Genomic DNA, 19,630 nt, shown 5'->3' with positions numbered 1-19,630 from the left:
TCTGTTGTATGTTCTTTCTCTATTCCAAAATTCCACTCACGTGAGTAAGAAGTATTTCACGATCTTATGCAAGTAGTTCAGTGCATACATATGCTACTCGTTCGTAATTGCAACCTGAACAGAGTAAAAAAATCGGTTCGGTGCATGGATGGATTGATGGGAACACACTGTCTAATGAAAAGGATAAGAATCACATTGGCATGCATATGTGATTTGAAATTTTAAAAATATAGCATCTACATCTGCGCATCATGAGGAACAATTCCAGAGAAAAAAATTGATCCAGTCAAGTGTATCTTTGGATATTTCATTATCCACTTAGGCCATATTAGTGTTACTTCCCACGTGGTGCACATCATCCTGATGCATGGGTGTGCCTCAGCCCTTACATTGCAAATGTTATTATTGCAGGAAGAGCAAACATTCATAAGCTAACGGTTTCACAATGCGTTCTTGCTGATAGTAATTGAACCAAATGAAATGATGGACAAGCAGATTGATTAAGGAACTCTAGGTAATACTTCATGCCGTAAGCATTGGCTTAAAAAGTTAATTTGTAAGTAACAAAAAAGGCCTAGAAGAATAGTTCTACCTAAATAAAGTTTACTGCTGCACATGAGCAGATCCACACGAAGTAGGGGGGGGGGGGGTGGAGCAGGCCGGTAACCAGGGGAAGGAGCAGAGTGGGAGAAGATTTATACCACCGTCTCCACTCGATATGGTGTCTCCGCCACTCGATAAGGAGCAGAGTGGGACAAATCATCAAGGAGCTACACAAAACAAAGACATCAAGCTCATGTTGGTGAATGGGCATCCAACTCCGACTCCGACAATCACTCCGAGAGAAGTTATCACTCCGACTCCGAATATACTCAAGATGAAGGTGTTGCCGGTCTAGCACTTGTGTCAACCAACTTCTATGACATATTTGAGTCGCCAAATGAAGGAATTGGAAGATGCTTCATGGCTAAAGGCCCAAAGGTATCACACCCCGAGTATGTTAATTTCAATAGTGATGAGGATGATTTACTTGTTGACAATTCTAGTGATGAAAACTATGATGAACTTGCTACTAATCATGCTAATCAAGATAAAACGAATGACGATGATCAGAAGGAGTTTGAGCGTCTAACTAAAGAACTAAACACTCTTAAGTTAGATCATGAAACTACCTTGGAAAATCATTGAGAGCTTTTAAAGACTCATGAGAAGTTACGCTTCGACAAGCTTAACCTTGAGCAAGAGCATGGGTTCCTAAAAGCGATCAATGATGATCTTCACAAGAAAAGTTCTTCTTACATTGTCAAGCGTTTACTCTTGTCTACTTACATGCCACAAGTTAAATCTAGCAACAAGAGCAAGAAAGATTCTTCTTCTAGTAGTAACAATAATCATGCTAAACCCAATGTTGTTGCTTCTAGTAGTTCTCTTGATTCCACTAATGATTCTCTTAGCCGAGTTACACTTGAGCAATAAAATAGCTTATTAAAGGGAATTATAGAGAAAGGTGTTTACAAGAGCCTTGCCGGAAGTAAGCAATTTGAGGAAATTGTACCCAAGCAAGGAAGACACCGGAAGAATCAAGGAATTGGTTTTGAATGAAGGTTTAATGCCAATGGAGTTGAGTAGGAAGAAGATCAATACCCCAAGACGAAGTTTGTTCCTCAACAAGAGAAGTATGATCCTACTTCTTTCCAAGGAACACAAGCTCAAGATGATCTTCCACCACAAGACCACAAGCAAAAAGGCAAGGACAAGCTTCAAGAGGAGATTGATGTATTTGAAGAAGCTCTCAAAGCCTTGGTCAAGTGGGTTCCCAAGACTACATCAAGTTCAACTTCATCAAGTATGACTACAACTCCAAGGATTCCCATCAAGATGGTGTGGATCCCGAAGAAAAAGAACTAGAGAGTTCTTGAGGGTGACTCCGCCAACACACTTAACTCATATCTTTTAGCAAGGACACGTGCAAACAACTTCCATATCTTGCACTAGTTCAAGGAGTCCAAACCCTCTTGTTGATAAGACGAGGGACAAGGTAACCTAATGCTTTCATGGACATCACCTTATGTGAATATCACTCTATGTATATGGATATCCTTGTTTGTTCCTTGTGGTACTAACCCGTGTAGGTATTGAAAGTGCAACTCACTCTAATGTATTGCTCTAAATGATCTACATCAACATTGAGCATCTATGATACGTCCATTTTGCATGATGCTTTTATATCGATATTGATAAGCACACTTCTTATACATCTTTTGGCACTCAAATATGCGGTTTATTGAGATATGACCATCAATTCTTGCAGTGAAATGTTGAATATTTGAATGAAAATCATATAAAAGATCATTTACTCGTCATTTGATTATTTTGCAGAAAAGTGTGCAAAGGCACTATAATCGTCAAGATTCTGACTTTATGGCTAATGAGAAGGGAGAAGGGCATGAAAGAAATACATCAAGGACCTGAGTGAGAAGAAAAGAAGTAACCAGGGGCATGCCAAAGAAGTTGGAGGGATCATCTTGTGAAGAAAGAAGAGAAGTAGAAGGGCCAAAGAGCAAAGCGGCAGATCTGATTGAGGGGAACAAAATCCCTAGAATGCCTCTATTCCCCAGGGGGCCTGGCACATCTCTCCATCTCATCTCTTCCCCGCCTCCTTCTCCACCTCTGACCGCCACTGCGGCCAGGCCGTCATGGCGGCGCGCCACCCAGCCAACCTCCTTCCTCCAACACCATCATCGCCTCCAGCTACCACGCCATCAGCACCTGCCGCTGCACCATCAACCGCGCCACCAACTCCACCGCGCTACCGCATCACCGGTAGGCCACCAACCAGCGCACCTCCCTCGCCCTGCTACTCATCTTCTTCTCCCCACCACGTCCGAACTGTTGCCGCTCTTCTCTCCACGCCTATACTGCTGCTTCTTCTTCCCCTTGATATCCTGCTGCTCTGCTCTCTGTACCCTGCTGATGCCCCTCTCTCCTAGCACTGCTGCTGCACTTCTTCTGAAGCTTTTATCAAACCCAAGAGTCTGCTGCTGCTCCTCCCCTAACATAGCTGCTTCTTCTCCATCCCCACGCCGTTGCTTCTTCTCCAAGTCCCATGCCGCTTCCTTCTACTTCAGGAAGACACCCCTTTGCTGATTCTCTTCTCTGTATCTCAACCCCCACTTCTTGCTGCCCCTTCTCTCTTCTGCTCGCTGCTATATCTTTCCCTCTCTCTTCTCTGAATTTTCTGTAATTGGAGACATGTAGTACATGTAATATTCAGATTTGATAAGATCTTGAAACCTGACAATTGTTCAGCTTCGTACTTATAAATATTGTATCACAGATTGTGTATTCTCACTAGTTGAAGTGTTCTTGCTGTGTATTTGTGGTCTATCTGTCACCATATATGTGTATCCAACCTTGTGAACTTTTTTCATTTTGTAGTCTATGTTAACTCAAGTATGTGTGATATATATACATATGTGTGTGCCAGTGATATAATACGTTTATGTTCTGTCCTGCAACCTTGTTTTTTTCTGTTAAATGTTAGGTAGTTATATATATATGATCAGGTCTTTTTAATTCCCTAGCCGTTTGACGATTACTTGTGTTAGCATTTTATTTCTCAAGTTTAATGAAAATGCCAAAAGGATATTGAGATAATCTGAACCTTCCATTGCTACTTTGTCATTTTCTTTGTCGTCAACTTTGGTTAGTTTAGGCATATATTTCCTTGCAATCATCATCTAAATTCTGTCGCTTAGCATTAGCCGAGCGTTGTTGCCGTCGCCTAGTCCCTGTGGAGAACATGACACTTGCAGTTTGGGTGGAATATCCAGCTGTACTTACAATTGATCATTTTGGCACCGTTGCCGGGGACTAGCATCGAGCAATTGTGTGAAGCTATAGACTATGCTTAGTATAGTTTTTGTTTAAATTTCCAGTCAAATTTATTTCTGTGTTTCTTTTACCTTTTTACTTTTTGTTCCTTCGTCTTATTAGGGTACTAACCCTCTCACCAGTCTTTGATGTTTGTGATCGTGTGAAGGATATCTTACTATTTGTAGGCTCATTGACAGTTTCACTTGAACATATGGCTTTAGTACATGATCTTTGGTTGCCAAGTAGTTTGGACACGATGACAGGGCCAATTTGGCCATCTATTGAGGCCGAAAATTTTGAGTTGAGGCCTGGACTTATTGCTCTTGTCTTGCAGAATCATTTTAGGGGATTACCCAATGAAGACCCTCATGAGCACATTAGTAATGTTCTGGAGTATGCCAATACAGTCCAGTACCATGGCGTTTCCCAAGATGCTATCAAGTGTATGTTGTTCACATTCTCTCTCAGAGATGCTGCTAAGGACTGGTACAATTCTTTGCCATCAAGATCATACACTTGGGGTGATATTTCGCAAGCTTTCCTGCATAGATATTTTCCACTTTACAAGCAAGCTCCAATTCGTGACCAGATCCTCAGTTTTGTGCAAGATGGAAGTGAGAGCTTGTATGCAGCTTGGGAGAGATATAAGTATTTTCTTAGAAAATGTCCTAATCATGGGCAAAAGGATTGGTTAGTGCTTTAGATATTCTATAGAGGGCTGACACATGCTTCAAGAGGTCTTAATGATATTTCAGCTTGTGGAACAATCATGAACAAGACCGTTGAGGGTGCAATTATTCTCATTGAGAGCATTGCCTTCCACCAAATGCAATGGGGTTATGAAAGGCCTAGTTCAAATCCAAAGGTTGCAAGTTGTGTGCAATCAGAAGCTGTGTGTTCCATAAGTGAACAGAAATCATCCATAGTGCCTAATATTCAAAACCAGCATGTTTCATTCCAGGGACAACAACATCCAGAACTGAATTAGAGCCTCCATATAGAAACATTGATCTTACTTCAATTATCCTTGATGATGATTATGATATTTTCCAAGATGATGCAACCACTGTAGATCAGATGGATACCACAGTAGCAGATCCAATACCTCATGGCAATGAAACTGTTCAGAATGAGTCAAAGTTGCAAGAAGAGGTTTATGAGGAACCTACTCTGATTGACGCTAAGTTGAGACAGCAAGATATGGAGAAATTCACTTGTGTTAGTCAGCTATCTGACTGGCGGAATTTAGTCGTGTCACCAATTGCCCACACTTGTGTTACAACTGTATCTGGACTATTTGTGAAGAAGAAATCATTAGCTCCACCAGTGGTTACCTCTATCACAGTTAAAGAGAGTATTTCAGAGAAGAATAGTGAAGATGAGATTCCAACTCGTGCACATACAATTAAGCAAGTCGGAGACATTTCAAGGAGAGAGATACAAGAGGTTGAGTTAAATTTAGAAGAGTTGATACTTCAATATCCTGAGAAGATCCCATGTGTTGCTGAGCTGCATGACTGGTGGAAGTCATCGGTGTCACTGTTGAAACTTAGCAATGATGGTGATGAGGAGAACATTGCTCAGGAAGACAGCGAGGTAGTGATCTCAGCACCCCTACCAGATCATGTTAGTGAATATTCACAGATGGGGACACTTCAGACTCAATTAAGTGTTGCTGGTAGTAGCACCATAGAAGATCCAGAGGAAGAGAGACCTCAGATTGAAGATGTACTCGAAGCTAATGCAGAAGACGATCCAGAGATCGAACAACCAAGTAATCAAGTTGAATACTCTTCATCTACTACTCTTGAAGAAGCAAAAGAAGCTGCTGTAGATGAACTTGAAGAACCAGAAATTCATTTGCCTATTGTCACATAAGAGCGTGATGTAGCAGGTTTATCTAATCCTCTTGATGATATGAGTCCATATGAATTGTTTGCTACTACCTTGCATTGCATGATGCCATCTGTTAAACTAGATTTGAAAAAGTATTTGCTTGGATATGATCATATATACCTTGTTAGTGGAATTACTCACATTAGGGATGATCATAGTTACTTTCATCGTGCTAGACCTATGCTTAATGAAACATATCATTCTCATACTAGTCTTGAGCTTAATGATAAATGTCATCCTCATGTTAGTGTTGACCTTATTGATTTCTATCACCCTAAACATGTGCTTTATAGCTATGCTTATGTAATTGGCCACTCGATTGATGACTTGGAGGGTATTATCCCTACCACTCGCATTGTCTCTTTTGTTGAGTGCCTTTTTAGGTTTTTGCTTCTGCACTGTTCACTTCATGCTGACCAGGTTCGAGGTGACATTCCTTGGGACCCTGGTGGACTCAGAGCACGGCGAAGAGGAGAAGCAATGGGGCACACATATGGAAGAGAGAAGCTGGAGAAGGCATGAGGATTGAGATGCAAAAGGAGAGGAGCTGCAGTTGGTGAGGTGATCGAGCGAGTGCTACATCATCAAAGCCCGGTGAGCTGTTTCATGACCCATTTTGAAATCATCATCCATTGATGCTTGCTGAATTAAATTGCTATTTGGGTTGCTTGTGCCATTTCTTAAATGTTGTCCCACTGAATTTCACCTTTGACATATGGTGCTTGATGAGAATATGCGAACTGATTGTTGAATGCCTTGTAAACTAGTGATCTACACCCTGTTTGCTCTGCTGAAAGTGGTGAAAGCTATTAGTTTTGAGTGCTCAAATCCCTAGTGCACTAGTAAACTTAATCATTTTCTACTTTTACCTTGATACACTTAGATCATTAAGTTTTAGATGTTGAGTTTGTGCCTATTGTGTTCCCATTGAGAGCAATCACTTTACCACTATGGACTAGTATGCTATGTTCCCTGGATCGGTAGCATGTGAACCAGACATGGAGAAGTGATGATTCTTGTTTTTGTGCTTATGCATTGTTCATTTAAGATAAGTAATAATGAATAAATAAGTCTGACTACCTACAGTAGCATGTCATGTTCCCTTGATCGGTGGCACGTGAAATCGGGTTAGCTTGGGCAGTAATTAATAATAAAAATGTAATTGTCGAACCAGGTGTTCTCTGGATTGGTGGTATGTTCCTTTGGGGAGACAAACAAAAAAACTAATAATTGGTCGAGCCGGGTGTATACCATGTTCTCGGGATCGGTGGTATGTTCCTTTGGTGAGATTGATAAAATATTACCATTGCTTTATTTCTATAAATAAGTGATCTGATCACAAGTTTATGTTGTTTTTGTTCTCGGGATCATGCTCTCTTTAGGAACCTTTGGCGCAATCATCATTTGAACTAGTTGATCTTCTTTTATCATTGTAAACGTTTAAAATGGTCAAGTCTACTAGTATCCTACTGCTTTGAAGCACTCCTAACTATTAATTTTCACTAGCTAAGTCCAAAGCATGCATTGTTTAGAGATCTACTTCACTTGGCATTCTCTAGTCAGTTCTCAATTCACTATCGAGTTCGTGTCATATGCCTTTACTTGAGGACAAGTAAAGATTTAAGTGTGGGGGAACTTGATAAGCACACTTCTTATACATCTTTTGGCACTCAAATATGCGATTTATTGGGATATGACCATCAATTCTTGCTGTGAAATGTTGAATATTTGAATGAAAATCATATAAAAGATCATTTACTCGTCATTTGATTATTTTGCAGAAAAGTGCGCAAAGGCACTATAATCGTCAAGATTCTGACTTTATGGCTAATGAGAAGGGAGAAGGGCATGAAAGAAATACATCACGGACCGGAGCGAGAAGAAAAGAAGTAACCAGGGGCATGCCAAAGAAGTTGGAGGGACCATCTTGTGAAGAAAGAAGAGAAGTAGAAGGGCCAAAGAGCAAAGCAGCAGATCTGATCGAGGGGAACAAAATCCCTAGAATGCCTCTATTCCCCAAGGGGCCTGGCACATCTCTCCATCTCATCTCTTCCCCGCCTCCTTCTCCACCTCCGGCCGCTGCCGCAGCCAGGCCATCGTGGTGGTGCGCCACCCAGACAACCTCCTTCCTCCAACACCATCATCGCCTCCAGCTACCACGCCATCAGCACCTGCCGCTGCACCATTAACCGTGCCACCAGCTCCACCGCGCCACCGCATCACCGGTGGGCCACCAACCAGCGCACCTCCCTCACCCTGCTGCTCATCTTCTTCTCCCCACCATGTCCAAACTACTGCCGCTCTTCTCTCCACGCCTATACTGCTGCTGCTTCTTCCCCTCGATATTCTGCTGCTCTGCTCTCTATACTCTGCTGCTGCCCCTGTCTCCTAACAATACTGCTGCACTTCTTCTGAAGCTTTTCTCAAACCCAAGAATCTGCTGCTGCTCCTCCCCTAACACGGCTGCTTCTTCTCCATCCCCACGCTGCTGCTTTTTCTTCAAGTCCCCTGCTGCTTCCTTCTGCTTCAGGATGACACCCCTTTGCTGATTCTCTTCTCTGTATCTCAACCCCCACTGCTTGCTGCCCCTTCTCTCTTCTGCTCGCTGCTATCTCTTTCCCTCTCTCTTCTTTGAATTTTCTGTAATTGGAGACGTGTAGTACATGTAATATTCAGATTTGATAAGATCTTGCAACCTGACAATTGTTTAGCTTCGTACTTATAAATATTATATCACAGATTGTGTATTCTCACTAGTTGAAGTGTTCTTGCTGTGTATTTGTGGTCTATCTCTCACCATATATGTGTATCCAACCTTGTGAACTTGTTTCATTTTGTAGTCTGTGTTAACTCAAGTATGTGTGATATATATGTATGTGTGTGCCTGTGATATAATACGTTTATGTTCTGTCCTGCAACCTTGTTTTTTTTCTACTAAATGTTAGATAGTTATATATATATGATCAGGTCTTTTTAATTTCCTAGCCGTTTGACGATTACTTGTGTTAGCATTTTATTTCTCAAGTTTAATAAGGACAGACCCAGTGCATAGAAGCTCCCACACAAGGTGGGGTATGGGGAGGGATTATAGGAACCTAGTCTTACCCCTGCAAAGTGCAATGCAGAGAGGCTGGTTCGAACCCAGGACCTCTTGGCACAAGTGGGGAGGACTTCACCACTGCGCCAGGCCTGCCCTCTTATTTCTCAAGTTTAATGAAAATGCCAAAAAGTTATTGAGATAATCTGAACCTTCCATTGCTACTTTGTCATTTTCTTTGTCATCAACTTTGGTTAGTTTAGGCATATATTTCCTTGCAATCATCATCTAAATTCTGTCGCCTAGCATTAGCCGAGCGTTGTTGCCGTCACCTAGTCCCCGTGGAGAACACGACACTTGCAGTTTGGGTGAAATATCCCATTGTACTTACAATTGATCATTTTGGCGCTATTGCCGGGGACTAGCATCGAGCAATTGTGTGAAGCTATAGACTAGGCTTAGTATAGTTTTTTTTAAATTTCCAGTCAAATTTATTTCTGTGTTTCTTGTACCTTTTTACTTTTTGTTCCTACCTCTTATTAGGGTACTAACCCTCTCACCAGTCTTTGATGTTTGTGAGCGTGTGTAGGATATTTTACTATTTGTAGGCTCATTGACAGTTGCACTTGAACATATGGCTTTAGTACGTGATCTTTGGTTGCCAAGTAGTTTGGACACGATGACAGGGCCAATTTGGCCATCTATTGAGGCCGAAAATTTTGATTTGAGGCCTGGACTTATTGCTCTTGTCTTGCAGAATTAGTTTAGAGGATTACCCAATGAAGACCCTCATGAGCACATTAGTAATGTTCTGGAGTATGCCAATACAGTCCAGTACCATGGCGTTTCCCAAGATGCTATCAAGTGTATGTTGTTCACATTCTCTCTCAGAGATGCTGCTAAGGACTGGTACTATTCTTGCCATCAAGATCATACACTTGGGGTGATATTTCGCAAGCTTTCCTGCATAGATATTTTCCACTTTACAAGCAAGCTGCAATTCGTGACCAGATCCTCAGTTTTGTGCAAGATGGAAGTGAGAGCTTGTATGCAGCTTGGGAGAGATATAAGTATTTGCTTAGAAAATATCCTAATCATGGGCAAAAGGATTGGTTAGTGCTTTAGATATTCTATAGAGGGCTGACACATGCTTCAAGAGGTCTTAATGATATTTCAGCTTGTGGAACAATCATGAACAAGACCGTTGAGGGTGCAATTATTCTCATTGAGAGCATTGCCTTCCACCAAATGCAATGGGGTTATGAAAGGCCTAGTTCAAATCCAAAGGTTGCAAGTTGTGTGCAATCAGAAGCTGTGTGTTCCATAAGTGAACAGAAATCATCCATAGTGCCTAATATTCAAAACCAGCATGTTTCATTCCAGGGACAACAACATCCAGAACTGAATTAGAGCCTCCATATAGAAACATTGATCTTACTTCAATTATCCTTGATGATGATTATGATATTTTCCAAGATGATGCAACCACTGTAGATCAGATGGATACCACAGTAGCAGATCCAATACCTCATGGCAATGAAACTGTTCAGAATGAGTCAAAGTTGCAAGAAGAGGTTTATGAGGAACCTACTCTGATTGACGCTAAGTTGAGACAGCAAGATATGGAGAAATTCACTTGTGTTAGTCAGCTATCTGACTGGCGGAATTTAGTCGTGTCACCAATTGCCCACACTTGTGTTAGCTTGGGCAGTAATTAATAATAAAAATGTAACTATCGTACCAGGTGTGTACCATGTTCTCTGGATTGGTGGTATGTTCCTTTGGAGAGACAAACAAAAAAAATTAATAATTGGTCGAGCCGGGTGTATACCATGTTCTCGGGATCGGTGGTATGTTCCTTTGGTGAGATTGGTAAAATATTATCATTGCTTTATTTCTGTAAATAAGTGAACTGATCACAAGTTTATGTTCTTTTTGTTCTCGGGATCATGCTCTCTTTAGGAACCTTTGGCACAATCATCATTTGAACTAGCTGATCTTCTTTTATCATTGTAAAAGTTTAAAATGGTCAAGTCTACTAGTGTCCTACCGCTTTGAAGCATGCACTGTTTAGAGATCTACTTCACTTGGCATTCTTTAGTCAGTTCTCAATTCACTATCGAGTTCGTGTCATATGCCTTTACTTGAGGACAAGTAAAGATTTAAGTGTGGGGGAACTTGATAAGCACACTTCTTATACATATTTTGGCACTCAAATATGCGGTTTATTGAGATATGACCATCAATTCTTGCTGTGAAATGTTGAATATTTGAATGAAAATCATATAAAAGATCATTTACTCGTCATTTGATTATTTTGCAGAAAAGTGCGCAAAGGCACTATAATCGTCAAGATTCTGACTTTATGGCTAATGAGAAGGGAGAAGGGCATGAAAGAAATACATCAAGGACCGGAGCGAGAAGAAAAGAAGTAACCAGGGGCATGCCAAAGAAGTTGGAGGGATCATCTTGTGAAGAAAGAAGAGAAGTAGAAGGGCCAAAGAGCAAAGCGGCAGATCTGATGGAGGGGAACAAAATCCCTAGAATGCCTCTATTCCCCTGGGGGCCTGTCGCATCTCTCCATCTCGTCTCTTCCCCGCCTCCTTCTCCACCTCCGGCCGCCGCCGCGGCCAAGCCGTCATGGCGGCGCGCCACCCAGCCACCCAGCCAACCTCCTTCCTCAAACACCAACATCGCCTCCAGCTACCACGCCATCAGCACCTGCCGCTGCACCATCAACCGCACCACCGCATCACCGGTGGGCCACCAACCAGCGCACCTCCCTCGCCCTGCTGCTCATCTTCTTCTCCCCACCACGTCTGAACTGCTGCTGCTCTTCTCTCCACGCCTATACTGCTGCTTCTTCTTCCCCTCGATATCCTGCTGCTCTGCTCTCTATACCCTGCTGCTGCCCCCCTCTCCTAGCACTGCTGCTGCACTTCCTCTGAAGCTTTTCTCAAACCCAAGAATCTGCTGCTGCTCCTCCCCTAACACGGCTGCTTCTTCTCCATCCCCACGCTGCTGCTTCTTCTCCAAGTCCCCTGCTACTTCCTTCTGCTACTTCCTTCTGCTTCAGGATGACACCCCTTTGCTGATTCTCTTCTCTGTATCTCAACCCCCACTGCTTGCTGCCCCTTCTCTCTGCTGCTCGCTGCTATCTCTTTCCCTCTCTCTTCTCTGAATTTTCTGTAATTGGAGACATGTAGTACCTGTAATATTCAGATTTGATAAGATCTTGCAACCTGACAATTGTCCAGCTTCGTACTTATAAATATTGTATCACAGATTGTGTGTTCTCACTAGTTGAAGTGTTCTTGCTGTGTATTTGTAGTCTATCTGTCACCATATATGTGTATCCTACCTTGTGAACTTGTTTCATTTTGTAGTCTATGTTAACTCAAGTATGTGTGATATATATACATATGTGTGTGCCTGTGATATAATACGTTTATGTTCTGTCCCGCAACCTTGTTTTTTTCCTGCTAAATGTTATATATATATATATATATATATATATATATATATATATATATATATATATATATATATATATATATATGATCAGGTCTTTTTAATTCCCTAGCCGTTTGACGATTACTTGTGTTAGCATTTTATTTCTCAAGTTTAATGAAAATGCCAAAAAGATATTGAGATAATTTGAACCTTCCATTGCTACTTTGTCATTTTATTTGTCGTCAACTTTGGTTAGTTTAGGCCTATATTTCCTTGCAATCATCATCTAAATTCTGTCATCTAGCTTTAGCCGAGCGTTGTTGCCGTCGCCTAGTCCCTGTGGAGAACACGACACTTGCAGTTTGGGTGAAATATCCCGCTGTACTTACAATTGATCGGATATTTATTGCATTATGGGATGTTATTACACATTATGTCACAATAGTTATGCCAATTCTCTCTTATTTTACAAGGTTTACATGAAGACGGGGAATGCCGGCAGCTGGAATTCTGGGCTGGAAAAGGAGCAAATATTAGAGACCTATTTTGCATAGCTCCGAAAGTCCTGAAACTTCACGGGAGCACGTTTCAGAATATATAAAAAATATTGGACGGAAGAAGTACCAGAGGGGGGCCACCCACCATCCACGAAGTTGGGGGGGCGCGCCCCCTGCCTCGTGGGCCCCTGGCAGCCCTCTAGTGCCCATTTTCTGCTATATGAGATCTTTTATTCAGGAAAAAAAATCATAAGCAAGCTCACGGGACGAAACTCCGCCGCCACGAGGCGGAACCTTGGCGGAACCAATCTAGGGCTCCGGCGGAGCTGTTCTGCCGGGGAAACTTCCCTCTGGGAGGGGGAAATCATCACCATCGATCCTCTCATTGGGAGGGGGTCAATCTCCATCAACATCTTCACCAGCACCATCTCATCTCAAACCCTAGTTCATCTCTTGTATCCAATCTTTGTCTCGAAGCCTCGGATTGGTACCTGTGGGTTGCTAGCAGTGTTGATTACTCCTTGTAGTTGATGCTAGTTGGTTTATTCGGTGGAAGATCATATGCTCAGATCCTTTATGCATATTAATACCCCTTTGATTATGTCGGTGGGAACGCCACCTATGGGATCACTTGGATCCCTTCTACGGTCGGCAGGCGCGGGGTCGTAAGAAGAGCAGGTTTAGGAGCTAGCACACATATTGTTTACCCAGGTTCATGCCGCAAGGATGCGTAAAACCCTAGTCATGCTTCGGTGGATGGATTGAGTGTTCTTGAGCTTCCTGAACTAGCTACGGTGGCTGTGCCATTCCAAAAAGCCGAATCCCTCTCCTGGTCGCCTCGACCCTCCTTTTATAGGAAAAAGGGGCCGCCACAGTGGCACACAGGAGGTGGAAAGGCCTAGAGTGCGCGAGCTTATCGCACGACATTACGGGACAAGGCGCATTAAATGTGCTATGTAGGTGTCCATTAGCTTTATCGGGGACGGGAACGAGGCCCGTCCCATCCGTCGCTGCTTCGCCTCGCTTTGACACGCGCCCAGACCAGCGATGCATGCAGCGCCATGTAGGTAGGCAGGCAGCTGAGGTGGCGGGGTGGTAGGATCTTCATGAAGATCTGCGTGCCGCCACGCAGGTACTTGCTGATTTGGCCTGGAAGCCGCATGTTGCCACGTAGGTGCCTGCCCAACTGGTTGGGCTGGCAGATGCATGTGAACGGCGGCGGAGTCGTGGCTGGTGCGGGCCTGGCAGTGGCCCCACTGACGCCCTCGACAAGGTTCTTGTCGTGGCGTTGCCGTCATCCCCGGCAAGGGTCTTGCCGGGGGTCTTGTGGATTTCCTCGGCTAGGATCCTGTCAAGGGTCGCCGTCTTCTGGTCCTTGTCTGAACTCATATGTTTATGAGCTTGACGAAGATTTGCATGCCACCACAGAGGCACCTCCCGAGCCTTGGTTCCAACACAGTTGTTTGGGTCGGAGCTTGTGGGCTCATGGGTGGTTCGCTCTGCTGGTGTTGGGCAAGTTGCCCCGGCAAGGCTCTCGGCGGGGCTGCGGGGGGCCGCCTCGGCAAGGATCTTGCCGAGGGGGTCCACCTCGCCCTCTTGCCCTCCTGGTCTTGGCGTCGTGTTGGTTGTCTTGTGCTTTGGCTTCTCTCCGGCTTCCCTCCTCTGCCCTACTAAGTGAGGCCATGGCGCGCAACTCCGACTACCCGTGCACAAGTAAAGGGGTCAAAAGGAGAGCCCCTACTTTTGTACACCGATAGGAGCTCCCGGGCCTGGCCCACACATAAGCTAGGCCCAAAACGATGCGCGGGCAGGTGGGGCGGATTTTACCGTAGTAAGTTCTCGTCCGCTGCGCTTCCCCACGACCCGCATTGAACGCGCGACGTGGAGGGTCATGCGTGACGTGGGGTCATGCGTGGGGCGGTTTCCGCACGCATGCGTCACATCATGGTAAAGAGGCGGCCTGCGCCTTCCCCGTAAAAAAGGAAATGGCCGCGGGCACGCTGCTCATTTACCCCCTGTGTCTTCTCCAACCTCAGAGCCGCTGTTCCTTCCTTCTTCCACAAGCCCCTGCTCGCCGCCGCTGCACTTTTGCTGCCCTTTCCCTTCGACCGCTCGCAGCCACCATGGCACCCAAGACTGGCAAGGGCAAGGGAGCGGCCAAGAACGCCGGAGGGGCGGAGCCGCCGAAGAAGGAGTTGGCGGCGCAGCGGACGGAGCTCGCCTACTTTCCCTCGACGGTCGACGTAGCCCACCTTCGGGACAACTTCAGGCCGCTGTGGGGGGTCAAGATGGGGGGAGAGACGACGGGGCACCCTGCCACATGCGTCATCCCCGCCAACTGCGGCAAAGTCGCCCCGAATCGGTATCCGTTCTTCGTTGATTACTTCTCTTGTGGCCTCTGCCCCCCTTCTCTGATTTCTTCAATGACATCATGCATACCTTTGGCTTCCACCTCCTGGATTTTACTCCAAACGCCATGGCGTGCATGGCTCTCTTCGCCCATCTCTGCGAGGGCTTCGCCGGAGTGCACCCCAACACGGCACTCTTCCGCCACTACTTCTTCCCTCGGATTCAGCAGGGAGGCGCCATCTCCGGTTGTGTCGCCTGGATCCCGAAGTCCAAGGTGACATACCCGGAGGGTGCTCAGAAAGAGAGGTGGGAGGAGTGGCGGGGCTGGTGGTGCTGGATTGAAGAGGAGGATCCACAAGAGTTCTGCCGGGTTCGCTAGGCGCCGCCGGTTCGCGGCAACAATTGGAGCAACATCGACACCGACGACGCGAAGTTCACGATCGCCACCACCAGGATTCTTCGCCTGACCGAGGCCGGGCTCACCCTAGAGATGATTGGGGTGGATTTCATCTATCGCCGAATCGCTCTACTGCATAACAAGGGGAGGCCGGCCTGGCTCTTCACGAACGCGGCGGACATCATGTGACTCCGCCCCGGCCTCGACCACAACTTCACCGTGTTGGCGCACGCCCACTTCCGCTAGCGGCTCTTCCAGCTCGATGTGGATAGTGACGGCAGGGCCGATAGGTCCAGCAAGGCTGGGAAGACCGGCAAGGTCGTCAAGGGGCCCTTGTTTGGGTTGCCGGAGGGGGTGGTCCCGCTGAGCAACAACTCGCGCCAGACCGACATCATCGCCATGATGCCAAACTGCAACACGCACGGCCCCGTTCGAAACTGGGTCGTGCCGCCAGAGGAGCAGGTGAAGGAGTCTTTTGACACCCTGGAGGAGAAGTACATCCACGAGGAGCCGCGGCTCGTCCAGGATGCCACCCAGGCGGAGCTGGACTACATCGCCGCCAGGGCGGCAGAGGCGGAGCTCGCTAGGGAGGCCGGCAGCACCGGCGGCGTGGAGGACAAAGCCACAGCGGCCGGAGAGGAGAAGGAGCTCGCCCAGTGGGCGGAGTCTGCTGGGGAGGCCAGCAGCGCCGGCACCGGGGCTCCTCTTATTGGAGACAACGACGATGAGCCGTCCGAGGAGGAGGCTGAAGCTGTCGAGCCCCTAGCCGCGGGGAAAGGGTGAGTCCTGCGACGGGCCACCTCTAGCGAGCCGGTTCGGCCCGGCAGGGCCATGCCACCCCGGCAAACCCAGGAGACGTCCGCGCGCCAAGCGAGGGCCGCGGCAGTGAAGAAGTTGGTGAAGGCCGCGGTGGCGAAGAAGAAAGCACTGCTTCTTCTTCGTCCTAGCGTCCCCCAACACCGCCTGCTTCCCCTCCTCCACCTGCTTCCCCTCCTCTCGCAGGCGACGACACGGAGGTCTTATTTGACCTCGGGTCTCTCAGCCCGAGGAGGAAGAGGAAGGCAGTAGAAGAGGAGGTGGAGGACGAGTAAGTGTCGTTTACTTTCATCATCTTCGGATCCAGTGACTATGCTTCTTGTCTTGACTTGTTTTCGTCTTGGCAGGGATATGGAGACACTGGCTCAGAGGGTGAAGAGGGCCAGGTCTTCGGCGGGCGGCCAGCCCCCGGCGGGCACCTCCAAGGCGCCACTGGTGGTGGTGAGTAGCCCAGACAGCAGCCTCCAGAGCAACCCCCAGCGTTAGTTCGCCACTCGCCCCTCATCGACGTATGCCAAGGGCATGATCCTTGGTGCTGACTTTGCCGTGATCGCAGGAGGAGGACAGCAGCAGGAGGAGCCACTGAGGGCTACCCCCAACATGCTACCTCCGTCAACCATGCCGCCCCGAGGGGCGTCCCCGGCAAGGGCGCCAAGCACCAAGCCCATGCACACAGAGGAGGAGGAAAGCTTGGGCACCGGCGATCGCACCTCGACGCCGGATGCCGGCGGAGAGGGGGCCTCTGCTTCCCAACCCGGCACGGGTAAGCCGCTCGCCTTCCATCCCTTCTCTTTTTCTTGAATCTTGGTCTTGGCTTCACTTCACCCTCCCTTCCGATATCCAGATCCTGTCCTGGCGGACTGGGAGGACCTGGACATCGGCATCGAGGATGTCGCCAAGAACGCCACGGCGGAGGCCGAGAAGATCTCCGCCGAGGAGGCCTCCAAGGGAGCTGCCGAGGACGCTGCCAAGGGGCCTGCCGGGGAGCCCAAAAAGGCTACTGCCGAGGAGGCCGGCAAGGGACCTGCCGAGGAGGCTGACGAGCCCATTGCTGAGGAGGAGGGGGCTGATGACCAGCCTTCCTCCTGTACTGCCTCTGGCTCCGGCAGGTACCTAAGGGTGAGCGATGACCTCTTCGTCCACCTCCCAGGGTCGTCGAGCTCCAGGGCGCCCATCAAGGGAGAGGTGTTCGACGAAGAGGTGCTTGTCGCCGCTGGGCTCGAGGTTGTTGACGAGCCGAGCGCCTGTGGCGATGGTTCTCAGGAGGAGTCCTCCAGGCCATGGTTGCCAACTTCCGAAAGCTCCAGGCGCTCCATCGCGCCCGCCTGGACAAGGACAAGTCCAAGGCGGCAACGATGGACAAGGCGGAGGCGGACCTCAAGGTGCGTGTTGCCGAGACGCGGACTTGGTTCCGCCAAGCTTGTGAGGAGCTGAAGGTCGCCTAGGGTGAGCTGGCCAAGTGCGAGGTGGGGCTCACCATGAAGCAGGCCGACATTGAGAAGGCCCAGGAGATGGCGGAGAGCTTGGCCGCCGCAGCCGAGGCCTTTCGAGCCCAGCACCAGGCCGCGTTGAACTCCCAGGAGGAGGACCTTGCCGCACGTGAGGAGAAGCTTGCCACAACGCTCCGCGGTAAGGATGAGGAGGTGGAGAAGCTTGTCGTGGAGCGGACCCAGGGGCTGGAGCAGAGGCATAGGGAGGCACTCAATGCCCAGGCCCAGGTTCACACCGACAAGATGAAGGATCTGGAGGTGGAGAGGGACGGGCTGAAAAACCAGGTCCTGGCGCTGTCCAAGGAGAAGGACACACTCAACAGCGCTCTGACGGAGGCACGCACTACAAAAAAAATACACTTTCGTGATGATACGTGTTTGTCACAGTAGGTCGCTTTTTTTGTCATGCATGTACATCCATGACAAATTTATGACAGAATCAAGATAGTCATACTTGTGTTGTCGTAGAAGTGTTCCATGACATTACCAAAATTATCATCACGGAAGTGTCCACTTCCATGACGATAAATCGCGCGTCACAGAAGTGCTTTCGTCAAGGGTGACCGACACGTGGCATCCACCGTAACGGAACGCCGTTAAGCTATCGGGTCGGGTTTTGGATCTGATAACCCGTTAACAGCCCCGACCAATGGGAAATTTCCACGTTTAAAATTCTTATTGGCTGGACGAAACACGTGTCAGCTCGTCAGTGGGTCAGATAGGCGCCTATGATACGTCGACACGTGGCACGGCCCAACAGAGGCCCATTCCTGTGAAAAGGCTGGCCCGTTTGACTTGGTCAAAAGGTGGCGGGCCGGCCCATGGAAAGCCTGTTAACGGCTTGTTCGCATATAGCCCATTTACAGCCCGCTAACCCAAGGCCCGTTACGCCCTATCCGAATTAGGCCCAGTAGCGTCATCTAGGCCATCCAATATGATTACAGCCCGTTTTCACTTCTGGCCCATGTATGGCCCATGACGTCTTTCGGCCCATATGAGGCCCTATGTAACTCTTGGCCTATTAACGGCCGTGGTGAAACTGGCCCATAATGAACAGTGTATCACTTTACACCCATTAACGGCCCGTGGTGAAAACTGGCCCGTAATGAACAGTGTATCACTTTATACCCATTAACGGCCCGTTATTCTGTTGGGCCGTTTCCAGCCCATGTTATCTTTCGGCCTTCTCAGAGCCCATTTATTCTTGGGCTCATTTCCAGCATTCGTTCACTTACGGCCCATTACTGTCATTTTCTGCTTGTGGGCCAAATTCAACCCGTGGTTACAGTCGTCCCGTTTGTGGTCCGTTAATACGTTGGGCCGTTTTCATAGTGTCATCAAATACAGCCTATTAACGATGGCCCGTTACGGTCGTCCCATGAACGAACGATTCCAACTCTAGCCCGTTTACAGCCATAATGCGGCCTGTTATTGGCCCATATTTGGCCAATCGATCATACGACCCGTATAAGGCCCATTGATGATATGGCCCGTAGAAGGCCTGCTGTTTCTATGACCCGTAGAAGGCCCATTGTTTCTACGGCCCGTAGGAGGCCCAGTGTCACTACAATAAATATTAGCCCATGGTTATTGTGGCCTAGTTTAAAAAATAGGTTATTGCAGCCACTAGTTAACCGCGGAAAAAGAACTGCAATGACTACAAGCAAACAAATAAACAAGACAACGAGAAAATAAATAAGCAAGCGACTAACGCTAGGCTATCACGGGTATTACACATATTACATCCACTGGGCATCAAAGTTTGCCACCAGTGCAAATATAGGGAACAAAGCAGCATATCATATACACTGGCCGTCAA

This window comes from Triticum dicoccoides, chromosome 4A (genome assembly GCF_002162155.2).
Source record: "Triticum dicoccoides isolate Atlit2015 ecotype Zavitan chromosome 4A, WEW_v2.0, whole genome shotgun sequence".
In the NCBI taxonomy this organism is placed as follows: domain Eukaryota; kingdom Viridiplantae; phylum Streptophyta; class Magnoliopsida; order Poales; family Poaceae; genus Triticum; species Triticum dicoccoides.
The sequence above is the reverse complement of the archived record's forward strand: the minus strand, read 5'-3'. Positions refer to the sequence as shown.